This window comes from Fukomys damarensis, unplaced genomic scaffold, assembly GCF_012274545.1.
Source record: "Fukomys damarensis isolate Sample0158 unplaced genomic scaffold, DMR_v1.0_HiC HiC_scaffold_18, whole genome shotgun sequence".
In the NCBI taxonomy this organism is placed as follows: Eukaryota; Metazoa; Chordata; class Mammalia; order Rodentia; family Bathyergidae; genus Fukomys; species Fukomys damarensis.
The window spans coordinates 32,816,507-32,830,005 of NW_022900930.1; the positions used below are offsets into that span (position 1 = coordinate 32,816,507).

Genomic DNA, 13,499 nt, shown 5'->3' on the forward strand with positions numbered 1-13,499 from the left:
AAGAAAAAAATGGAAACAAAGTCTTTGTAAAGAGGAAAGGGTGGAGGGGGTGAAGGGAGACTAGGGAAATTGGGAAAAAATAAGAATGAAGATCTGTCCTGTACAGGTACAAGATCCCAATGAAGAGTGTAACTGTGTTGTATATCAAAAATGTACCAATAAAGGTTGTTTATTATTAAAAGATAATTTAAATGTAGATCAAAAATAAATTTTCCACCCTTGAGGAAAATTCACATGAAAATATTTCTGAATATTTTTCTAAATAAAAATGACAGTTTTAAAATCAATACAAAGCAGATGCAAATTAATTATAGCTTCTTTAGATTTATTGGGTCTTTATCGTAAACACTAAAGATGTATATGCATTTAAACTAACAAAATTAATGATGGCTGATTTCATAGCTTTTATAGTTGAAATATTTTGTGTTAGTTATATTATTTATTAGACTGATGAAAGATTTGAACATACTGTCAATCATACTACTCCATAATTTAAAAAGCCACTAGAGTAATTTGACAAAGGGAAGAAAATAGATTGTGTACTTGAGTCAATGAACTTAAATTGTTATTAACTTGGAGCAATTGTTACCACCAATATGAAACACAAAATAGTTTGGGGAGATATTTTTCAAGCACCTCAAATATCTTTGCCAGTTCCCTTTAGGACTCAAAATCTATGATATATGATGTTAATTTCCAGCTCACTCTAATTATTTCAACAAATGGTAACAAGGGGTACCTTTTTTGAGAGCAATTGCTTTGGTGTGAAAAATAAGTCATAAAAATCAGGGACTGCACCGTCATCAATAAGAAGCAATAAATATAAAACAATAATTATGTAGTTGCACTATTAGATATCATTTTTATGTTCCCATTGGGGTGTTCTGAGTGGATTTAAGGTTTCTAGGGTACTAGAAAAAATAAGATTTTTAGTGATCATGTGGCTTATATATTAATATTTTAAACTATTCAAAATGAAATATAGATTCAGAAAATCACACAGATAAATGTAGAGTTTAATTACTAAAAGAAAAGGAGTGTTTTAGTTATACTCACCCACAGATTCTCAGATGCCTAGGACAAGAAATAAATCTTTGACATGGACTCCAAAAGCTTGCAATGTGACCATGTTTTATTATAAATTCCCCGCTTGCACACGCCTCCTAATTATTTTCTGATTGCTGACACAAAACTGTCAGATACATCCAAGTTAAAGGCTAACGGTGTGAAGAGATTTCAATCCATGGTTGGCTCCAAGGCAGGACAGTGTGGCAAAGGCGTGTGGCAAAGGAGAAAGAGTGGCATGGTGATCAGAGCAGAGAGCAGGAAGAAAGGAACTAGGCAGATCGTTCTCTGCCATGACATCAGGGACCCACCTCCTACGACAGGTTTCACCTCCCAACATCACATTTAGCTATAAACTTAGCAGTAAACGAATCCACGACTGAGTACCACACCCCCAGAATCCAATCACCTTCTCCAAGCCCCACCTATGATTACAGGAGGCTTTGGCGGGGTATCTAGATATAAACCATAATAAGTAATCACTAGCTCCACTGAAGACATTAGTGCTTTGCATTTTTCTATGTTTATAGAACAGATACATCTCCAGATACAATAGTTCAGTGATTTGTTGTGTGAAAATAGAAAAATTTAAATTTATGAAATTGCAAAGATATAATTGTATCCTTTCTATATGCTTTCAGAACATAATTACCACTTTCACTCTAGGTATGTGGTACACTTCTATGAAACACTTTAATTCTTTTTATATCTTCTTCTCTTCCTACCTCCCCTGTTATCCATCTTTTGGTGCCTTTCCCATTCCCAAAATATCTACCTCCCGGTTTCCCCTTAGCTATCTTTTGTATCTTTAATTTATAAGTATTTTGAGTTTCTCAAACAAGAGAAACCAAGTAGTATTTAAGATTGTGTGTTTGATTCATTTCATTTAACATTATGGTTTCAAGTTGCATCCATTTTCTTAGAAATGACTTAAAATTTCCCCTTTTTATAGCAGAATCACAGTCCCTCATATATAAATAGCACATTTTCTTTATGCATTCTTGTGTTCATGTACACACAGGCTTCCCTCATGACCTGGCTATTATGAACGAAGCTATTAACATGAATATGCACGTGTCACTGTAACATGATGTCTTTAATTCTTTGGAAAATATATCTAGTGGGGAAATAGCTGGATCACATGGAAGGTATTTTCTGATTTGTTGAAAAATTTCTCTTCCTATTTCATGGTGGTTGTACCAGTTTACACTGTGTATTAATTTCAGTTGCAAGTTTTTTATTGTGCCTTTTATTTTGGGAGAGGCTCTAATTTTTTTCGGTGCTTTATACATTCTAGATATTAATTCTCTCTTTGAAGTGCGGCTAGGAAAATATTTTTCCAGCCACACTTCAAAGAGAGGATTAATTATGGGGATTCACTTTGTTATTTGTTTCCTTTGCTGTGCAGAAGTTTTTAGTTTGATACAAGCACATTTGTTGATTCTTAATGTTATTTCTTGAGGCACTTTGTTCAGAAAACACTTGTCTACACATATGGCTTTAAGAGTTTTACCTATTTTAACTTCCAGCAGGTTAAGCGCTTCTCTTTTATATTTAGATTGTTTATCTATTTAGATTTTAGTTTAGTATGTGATGAAACGTGAGTCTGTGTTCAATCTTCTGCACACACATAGCCAGTTTATCTTTTCTTCAGCATCTATTTTTTTATTCTTTTTTATCAGGTGGCTGAATGGATGCATCCCTGATCCACCTATTTTTTTGCCAGTACCATGCCATTTTTATCATTATAGCTTTGTAATACAGAAATCTGGAGGGCCAGGGATTTAGCACAATGGCACCATGCCTGCCTCATGAGCGTAATGTCCTGAGTTCAATCCTTGGTTCTGAAAAAAGAGGAAAATTATGATCTGGGATAGTGATGCATCCTGTTTTTTATCATTACTATGGATCTCTTCTGGTTTCATATGAATTTTACGATTAATTTTTTCTAGTATGTGATGAATGCTGTTGGTATTTTGATAATGATTACATTAAATCTATATACCAGTTTTGGAAATATGACCATTTTGACAATGTTAGTACTGTCGACCCAAGAACTGGATATGGTTTAATTTTCTGATTCCCTCTCTGCTCTCCTTTTTCAGAATGCTGTAGTTTTTGTTGCACAGGTGTTTCATTTTCCTGGTTATATTTATTTCTATTTATTTAATTTTTATCGATGTTATTGTTTTCCCAATTGCTTTTCTGGTGGACTCACTGTTAGCATGCAGAAATCGTATTCATTGTTTTTGTGTGTTTTGACTATTTGTCATGCTGCATTTGCTAAACGTGGCTATTAAATTTATCAGTTTGTTGCTGGAACATTTTCAATCTTCTATGTAAAGGATTATGCTACCTGCAAATACTGACAATTTAACTTCTTCTTTACCTATGCTAATCCCTTTTATTTCTTTCTCTTGCCTGGTTTCTTTGGCTAATGCTGCAAGTACTATGTTGAACATGTGGTAATAGTGAATATCCTGGTTTTGGTACTGATTTTAGAGAGAATTTTTTTTTTTACTTTCTCCTCATTTAATATTATGTTAGCCATTGGTTTGTCATTAATGGCCTTTAACAGATTGAAGTAAGGTCCTTCCATATCTATTTTCTCAGGATTTTCAGTAATAGGTAAATAGGTACTAGATTTGGACAGATTTTTCTGCATCTACTGATATGCCCATGTGATTTTTGTCCTTGTTTTCATTTATGGTATTTATTGCATTTATTTATTTGTGTATATTTAATCATCCTTGTGGCACCAGTATGAAACATACTTGGCATTCTATTTGCCAATATCTTGAGGATTTTTGTGTCTCTGTTCATTAAAGAAATTGGCCTATGGTTTTCTTTTGTGGTGGGTCTTTATCCAGTTTTGGAATCAGAGCAATACCTGCTTCTGGGAATGAATTTGGAAGAACTCCTTCCCTTGCAATTTCATTCATAAGCTTAAGGAGTTTTTGGTTTTATATCCCCCTTGAAGATCTCTCAGAATTCAACAATGAATCTATCAAGACAGGAGATTTGTTAGTTAGTAGAATTTTATTTAATGACTGTCCCAATTTATTCTTTTTGATTCATTTTTGGTTAATTTATATGTATCTAGAAACCTTTCCATTTCTTTGTTTTTCAAATTTGTTGAAATAAAATTTTTCATAATATTTGACAATGTTCTGAATTTTGGCTCTGTCTGTTGTGATTTTACCCTTTTCAATTTCAATTGAATTGATATGAAACTTTCAATTCCCTCTTTTGATTCATTTGGCTATTTCCTTTATTCTTTTAAAGAATCAGCTCTAGAATGCATTGATTCTTTATTTTTCTTTCAAAATTTCAATTTTAATTTCCTCCTTGATCCTCAGAATTTTGCTTCTTAAATTAGATTTCTCTTAGGCTACTATTGCTTTTTTGTTTGTTTGGTTGGTTGGTTGATTGCTTTTTTTTTGTAGTATCTTAATATTCATCATTAGGTTATTTACTTGTGCTTGCTGTTTTTTAAACATGAGCAATGACAACAATAAACTTTCTTCTTAAGACTGATTTTATTGTGTTCAAAAGATTTTGATATTACGTTGGCATTATTGCTTGATTCCAGGAAATATTTAATTTGGTCCTTGATATCTTCTGTAACCCATTAAGTATTTAGGAGTGTACTATTTAATATCCAGTTGTGTGTAAAATTTCTGTTGATTCTTTTATGATTGATTTCTAATTTCAATTTGCAAAGATCTAGTAGTTTATGTGAGATGCTTTTAATTCTTTCAAATTTATAAACTAGACTGTGGTCTAATTTTAAGAAAGTTCTGTATATTTCTCAAGAAAATTTGTAGCCTCTTGTACAGTAAAACATTGGGTTGGAACCTACTGAGTCCTTTTCTTTGAAGGTGAGATTCAGTCCTAGTAATTCTTTTTACATTTTTTGTTTGTGAATGTGGGCATTCAAATCACTCATATGATGGTTTGTGTTTATCTGATGTTTTTGTTTGATAGTGTCTGTATTATGAAATTAAATACACTAGCATTTGGTTTGTATATATTTACTATTGTTATCTCTTCCTGTAGAATTGTTCTCTTTATTGATACATGGTGACCATGTTTGACTCTTCTGATCAGTTTTGTCTTAAAAGTTACTTTGACTGAGAATAATATTGCTTCCCTCCATTGCTTTTAGGGTCCTGCTTCATGGAATATTATTTTTTATCCTTTGATTTTTTAATTTAGTCTATGAATTTCTTTTTAAATTACACAAGTCATTTAAATGCAACAGAATATTGGGTTTGGCTTTTACATCTAATCTATTAATTTGTGTCCTTTCTTTGGAGAGTCAAGGCCATTTACAATGAGATTTGTTACTGAAAGATACTAACTTACTTTTGTCATTGTGTTCTTTTCCTGCTGTTGAGTTCTTCAGTTTTGTCTTTTTGTTTTAAGTGCTATCCTTGCATGATGCATTCATTCTATCCTACATTTTCCATTTTTTGGCTTCATTGTCTCTGTCTAGGATGATTTTGAATATTTTATGGATAGTTTGTTCGGTATTCATGAATGTCTTGAAGTATTGTTTGTCATGAAATTTCTCCATCAAGATTAAAAGAAATTTTTGCATAATATATAAATCTATATTGGAAGTTTTTTTTGGGGGGTTGTAGCATTTTATTCCAGGTGCCTAGGCTTCAAAGTTAGCATAGAGATGTCTACTCTAATACTAAACGTTTCATCTATATGTATGGTGTTTTTTGCTTTTCCCTGAAAGCTTTTAAGATTATGTATTTTTGTTGGACATGTGGGATTTTGATTATGATATGTCACGGGGATCTTTCTTTATTCCTTGTAGTTATTTGTCATTCAGTAAGCCTCATTAGCCTATATTTTTAGTACTTTTAGCATACTTCAGAAATTTTCTGCTGTGATTTATGTAAACAGATTTTTTATTCTATATATTCATCTAATATCTAACTCCAATTAGCCTTAGGCTAATCTTAGCATTATGTAGTAGTTGTTGGATTAACTTTTCCCATTATCTTATCATTTTTAAGGATTGTGAATAAATCATCCCATATTACCATTTTGTTCTGGCTTTCTGAAATCCTATCTTCACATTTGTCATTTTTAATATTTATTGCTTCTATGCAATTCTTTATTTCCTGATTTGTTTGTCATTTTTTAATGGATTCAAAAATCTTTGCTAAATTTTTGTCCATGTTTTCAATCTTTTTGGTCAGCTCTTCCAATTTTTTATGTATTTTCTCCATAACCATATATGTCATTTCTTATGATAGTTCCACTCTCTTATGTCACATTTGAACTTACTGAGTTTCTTAAATTGCTCCTTATACATTTTGCACAGCTTGGGTACCTGATGTATACTTTCTTCTCTATCAGTTACTTTTGAGTCTGCTTTGGGAGTCTTTGGGGACATGCTGCTGCCTTGTGTTTTTGTATTCTTATAAGTACTGAGGGTTGAAGTTTAACAGAGTAAAGAAAATTTGTTGTTGATATGAAGAACTTTTTAGTTAGGTTTTATTTTTCAATGGCACCTTCTTGGCAAAGACATCTGAGTAATGCAACTTATATCCAGGGAAAACATATGTGCATACTAAAATTTAGAACTCTGCTAGAAGAACTAGCAGAAACCTCTAATGCACACTGTCCCTTAGATAACATGCATAATATTTCCCCTGTCCTGAAAGAGCTTCCTAAAGGGAGACAGTGAAGCACTTTATCAAATAATTCCTCAGCTGAAAATTACATATACCTTGATGACTTCCTCTCAATCTTGTCTAAAGTCTTTCACAAAATATCAAAGTGTAGTATACAAAAAATGGGCTATAACTCATTAAAGGAAAATGTTTTCCATGTAGAAAGTAAAGAATGGAAAATACACAGCCTTCACAGGTCCTAACAGGAAAAGTGAGAGATGCCTGTGGTAGTGAGAACAATGCCTTATTTCCATGAGCAAAGCCTGATTCTATTCTGTGGTTGGAAATCATTTTACTTCATTGACTGGTGTACTTGATCGTTGGAGTTTATTACCTAACATTTTCCATTATTGCATTACAAGTGAGGATAGGCAGACAGGACCCTATGAAGGGTTTAAAGCTGTATTAGTCAGCTTTCTTTTGCTGAAAAACAAAAACCTTCTGAGAACTTCAATTTAATGTATAAAAGATTTATTTGTCTGTAGCTCAGAAATTTCAGTCCATGATCACTTGGCTGTACTGTTTCTCAGCTTATTCTCAAACAGCACATTATTGTACAGGGCATGCTGTAGAGCAAAGCTTATCAGCTCTGGCATCCAGGAAGCAAAGAGAAAGTGTGTGTGAGTAAAGTAGGATCCAAGGACAAAATGTATCACTCAAAGAAATGTCTGCCGTGATGTATTGTCACCAATTTGTCTCCACCTCCTAAACTTTTTAAGGTCTCTCAGTATTCATTTATTAATCCACAAATGAATTAATCCATTCTTAAATTCAGAGTCCCCATGATCCAATCCCTTTCCAAAGGCTTCACCTCTGAACACTACTGCATTTTAGATCAAGGCATGAATTGTAAGGGGAAGTTTGTCATCCAAAACACAGAGCTCAGGATTCACAAGATGCCTGTTTCTTGTGCCTTTAGGACATCCTAGTAATTGGCTAAAGACTGACAGACCAGTTTGAAATTTCCCTGAAAAGTTAGTCATTTACTGAGGTATTTTTTTCATTAAGTTTATTGGTACTTTTTAGGTACCTAGTACAATTACATTCATCGTTGGGATCTTGTGCCTTCACATGATGTATCTTGGTTCTTATTTTTCCCCATACACCTGCCTTCCTTTCACCCCCTCCACCTTTCCCTACTTATAAAGACATTTTTTTCCATTTCTCATTTTCTTTTCCCTTCTTTCCTTTCCCCTACCTTTCCCACTTTCCGTACTCCTTTAGCCCTTTTCTTCCTATTTCACATTATCAGTTATACAATTTGAATCTTACTTACACTTTTAGTTTTTCACAGCAGGGAAACTATTTAGTATTTACAAATGTGGGTCCTATTTATTCCACTTGACTATTGCCTCACTACACATCCATTTACCTATAAATAAGTAGTTTCTCATTCTTATGGCTGATGTATTTTCTTCTGTACAATTTAATATCTGTGTGAATGCATATAAAGATTTAATATGTAGGGCTGGGGATTTAACTCAGTAGTCCCGCCACCTGCCTCACAAGTGCAAGGTCCTGAGTTCGATACCCATTACCAAAATAGAATTTTAAAAAACTTAATAGGTAAACAATTTTTGAACTTGAGAACTTTTGTATTTCACTTAGTAAACATCTCCATTTGGACTTTAGTTGAAGATATACCCTAGCTTCCTTAATCCAATTTTAGACAGGCTATTTATTATATAGACTCATTGAGTGAAATTTGGAAGTTACAGTGGAGATGAGGTAATATTTTTACCACTACCTGTGTAAAGTAGTTTAGATAAATGGTCATAGCTCATTTTCCTAATTGCCTTTAAGCAGTATAACAGTAGTGTTTGCCTGATGAAGTTTCATAAAATTTTAAACATATTAACTCTATTAAAATATAAAAATACATTTTTTCATTTTATGTGCCATAAGTTTTTTGGGGGGGTGACAGTTCCAAAGGAAAATTGAATAGATTTGTTTTTTCATAAATTACAAACATCAAAATAAAAAAGTACACTCTCCTCAATATAAGATAGAAAAACCAAAAAAAACCTACAGAATCCATTAATTTTTTAGGAGAGCCTAGAAGCTAAAAATAAAAGTTGGATAATTTTCATATTAAATCTATTTTATCAGAGGAAGTATTGAGAATAAACTATAGAAAAGGGAACCCGCGAAAGACCTGGAAGAGGTGGGGGGAGCAATATTGAAAGGAGAGGGGTTGAAGAGGCTTGTACTGCAGACTGTCTGTGTGGGAGGGAGGATTTGGAGCACGTGGGACTAGGAAAACTCTCGCGAGATTGCAGGAAACAATATATAATCTCGAGGAGCCTGCGGCTTTCCCTGGCTGATTCCATCCTGTGCTTCTGTTCTCTGGGGGCAATAGCTGTTTATTTCCGTCCGCGTTCTCTCCCACCTAAGTGCGTGCCATCACTGCATGGAAGATTGGATGCATATGGACGTCAGCCCCCTGAGGCCCCAGAACTATCTTTTCGAATCTGGGAAGATGATTTTACATTGCCCTCTGGTAGGTAGAATAATGAAAAACAAGTTCGTCCTGTTGTGAATTAAAGGCCGACAAAGATTATCACTTTAAGGTGGATAATGATGAAAATGAGCACCAGTTGTCATTAAGAACGGTCAGTTCAGGGCCTGGTTCAAAGGATGGAAGCAAAAGAAATGAATTATGAAACCAGTCCCACTAAAGTAATAATAGCAACTCCGAAAATGTGTGCACAGCTGACGGTTTCCCTTGGGGTCTTTGAAATTACACCACCTGTTGTCTGAAGGTTGAAGTGTATTCAGGGCCTGTGCATATTTGTGGAGTGCTGTGGATCAAGATGCAGAGTCAGATGAAGAGGAGGAAGAGGATGTAAATTTCTTAAGTATATCTGGAGTGGGACCTGCCCCGGAAAGTGGTAGCAAGTTTCCACAGAAAAAAAAGTAAAACCAGCTGCTGATGAAAATGATGATGATGGCAACAATGAAGATGATGATGATGAAGATGATGACGATGATGATTTGGATAATAAGGAAACTGAAGAGAAAGCTCCAGCGAAGAAATCGATCTGAGATACTCCAGCCAAAATTGCACAAAAATCACACGGAAAAGACTCAAAACCATCAACAACAAGATAAAAAAATCAAGAATCCTTCAAAAAACAGGAAAAGACTCCTAAAACACCCAAAGGACCTATTTCTGTGGAGATATTAAAAGAATAAGGCAAGCAAGTATAGAAAAGGGTCGTTTTCTTCCCAAAGTGGAAGCCAAGTTCATCAATTATGTGAAGAATTGTTTCCGGATGACTGAGCAGGAGACTATTCAAGATCTCCGGCAGTGGAGAAAGTCTCTTTAAGAAAACAACTTTATTTATTTATTTATTTATTTATTTATTTATTTATTTGTACCAGGTATTGACCTTGGGTTCTTGCGCTTGCAAGGCAGATGACAGAACCACTGAGCTAAATCACCGGTTTGCTAAATCAGTTTGATAAAATATTCTGTCTTATTTCATTTCTGTTACAGTTGATATCTGGCTATTCTTTTTAATAATGCAAAATGAGAAATTTCTCCGCTGTGTTTCATAAATGTTGTCCGTGTTCCATTGCCCAGTATGTGTTGTACAAAATGCCTGTTTAGTTTTTAAAAATGGAACTCCACTCTTTGCTGGTTTTAAGTACATATGGAATGCTATGATAGGACGTGGTAGTTAGTCGTGGTGGTCAGACATGGAGATGGTGGGGAGACAAAAATATACAAGTAAAATAAACTCAGTATTTTAATAAACAAAGTAAAAATACTATAAATTTTCTATTCTGTGTGAATAATTAAGCCTAGAATAACTAACTGAATATTTCCCACTATAAGTTTTGAAAATTGAAGTTGTGGAAGCACAGATCTTAGCTAAGTAATTGATGTGTGTTTTCTCCAAAATTAAAATTTTAAGAAAATATCCTCAAATTTTACAAGTCTCACAGAGCCACTTAATGTTTCTTTTTCCCCAATCTGGGACCTGACAATTTTGTCACATAATTGTTTTATGTGTAATAAAGTAATGGAGAATATATTTGATTGACAATAACTGTTTCGAGTCTCTTTGTCCGGGTATAGAAGGCATTTATACAGAATTTTGGTCTGAAAACCATGGGGAAAATAATATTGTTCTGATCTACTTTTCTTCCTCAGTCTTTCAGAGTCCAAGATAATGCAGCTGTGTTGATCAAGATATGTTTGTACTTGAAAAGTTAGGGGCTGTTAAGCCAAACTTGTTTATTCACAGTTTTTATCATCAGTTTGTCTCCTGATATAGGGGCCCGCAGACTTACTTTTATGCTATGTTTTGTGAAATTCTTCAATGAATTTTGTTATAGTTATAATCTAAATTTAATACACTGTTGTGGATAATTTTTGTTCTCATTTTTTGTGGTATTTTGGTATTTGATTGTGTTCTATTCATTCTGTTATTGTACCAGATGCTCCCAAGAAAGAGCTTTGTAATATTAAAAAAAGATATTCTTCTGCAAGGGGAGATAAAGTCTTGTAATAGCACAGACTGAAAAAAAATGAGATCACCATTTGTAGAGGAAATTAATGTGGAGGTTAGTAAAATGAGATAAGTAGTGGAAAGTGATTGACTTTACTTTTAGATTTTGCTGAGCCAAACTAATATAGCACTCTTCTAAGCTGCTTAAGAGTGTTTTGTCTTCAGTACGTGCAAATGTGTGCATGTATTATCTAAGCAAATAATGAAGTTAATCTGGGGATTCTTGATGGCCATTGAGATTCCAATGAGATCTGCTATAGACATTTTAGTAGTCAAATAATCTTTACAATACCTAGATGGATTGTAAGTAGAATACTGATGTCACAAAAAATCCTGAATATGAAGTTAATAGGCACTTGCCTCTTCAAAAAGAACCTTATTTTCTACTAATGATCCAACATTCACCAAAAAACTAGATATTTCTAGAGAATAAGTATGACTCAAAATGAGATCTGAAAATTAGTGATATGTGAATTTGGCCATAATTATAAATATTGTTTTAAAGACTAAAATACTAAAGGATTAAGTATGCCACATTTTAATGTTATTATTGTGCATTAATTTACTTTCCTAATTACAATTAGATTGGCACAGTGGACATTCTTTTTATTCATTGTTTTTATGTCCATATATGTATTTTTTTTTTTTGTACCAGGGATCAAACTTGGCTTCTTTCATTTGAGAGGCAGGCAGCAGAGCCACTGAGTTACATCCCCAGCTATAATTCATTTTTAAATACCTATGTAATGTATGTTTTCTTTTTCTTGTAATTCTGTTAGTTTTCTGAGTAGTTAAAGTAAAGGAGTTAAACAGAAAATAATTAAAATCAACTCTTTTGAAAGCTATAATTTGTGGCAGAACCCAGTAAGCAGCAGTATGCACAAGAGAGGTATGATTTCAGGCAAGTCTAGCCAGGGCCCTTCCTTGACCCTAAGAATTTGAGCACACAAGCCAAATCCCTCCTAGAAAAGAGCTGCACAGGCACACAATGATCAGCCCAAGGCCTGCGCCAATACCATCAGCAAGTGTGTGGAGAAGCTAGCCAGAATCCTGCTCAGACACAAGAGAATGGGGCATAAAGAGCCCAGCCAAAGGCACTCCCAGACAACAACTACACAGTGGACTTAGCCAGAGGTATACCAATACCATCCCAAGTGTGCACAGGCCCTGGTCAAAAGCCTACCCAGATAACAGGTCAACTCAGAGATCCAGAGGGTGACCAGGAATCCAAACCCAGGAATTGGTGCACTGTGAGAAGTAGAGAAAGCCACTTGGTGGCTTGCTAAGAATTTAACCCCACTGGGTGAGCAAAACTATGCCACAAAAAAGGTGTTAGCAGGCTGCATCTGTTGAAATAAGAAGATATGAAAACAAGTCTCAAAACCAGACTCCAGATCACATAAAGCAACCCAAAAGAGAAACAAGATAGAACAATAGGATACTCAACCACTTGGACTCCCTGGACTGGCAGCAAAAGAAAATCTGGAAAAAATGAAATAAAAAAATAGTTTCTCATATAAGAACAGAGATTTTTCCCATAGAATAAGACATGATTAATAAATTGAGAGTGGATAGAGATTAAAAAATAGAGCTGAAGAACATGAGGGAATCCCAACATACAAAACAAATGGAAGTCATAAAACAGATGCAAACAGATTTTCAGGAGATTAAAAACTCCTTTGAAAATTTACACAGGAGAACAAACCAGTGCAAAGACAGAATATCAGATCTAGAAGATAGGAGAGCAATTAGTGACAAGGAAAATAAAAATTTCTTAAAAGTAGTAATGGAACACAAGAAATCTATCCACCAGCTGCTAGATGGTGCAAAGAAGAATCACATAAGACAGATCAGGGTCATAGAAGAAACAGGAGAGTGCAGCTGATATTAAAACAAAAACAAAACTTCACAGAAGTAATAGCAGAAAACTTACTAAGTTAGGGAAACGAACTTGACATACAGATAAGTGAGGTATATAGGGCTCCAACTAGCCATGATTAAAAAAAAAAAAAAACTACACATAGTCAAATAATACTGAATATTCCAGAAACCCAACAGAAGAAAATAATTCTACAAGCAGTTAGAGAAAAGAAACAAGACACATACAAAGGAATGCCTATCAGAATCAGCAGACTTCTCAACACAAATCCACAAGGCAAGAAGAGCATGGAATGATGTACTTCAAGCCCTAAAGGAAAACAATCTCCAAACCATACTGATG

At 34.1% G+C, this 13,499-nt stretch overlaps 1 pseudogene; it reads left to right on the top strand.

Moving 5' to 3' along the window:
• The first annotated feature begins 9,171 nt into the window (after nucleotides 1–9,171).
• Nucleotides 9,172–10,090, top strand: LOC104866022 (annotated as a pseudogene).
• The last annotated feature ends 3,409 nt before the right edge of the window (nucleotides 10,091–13,499 follow it).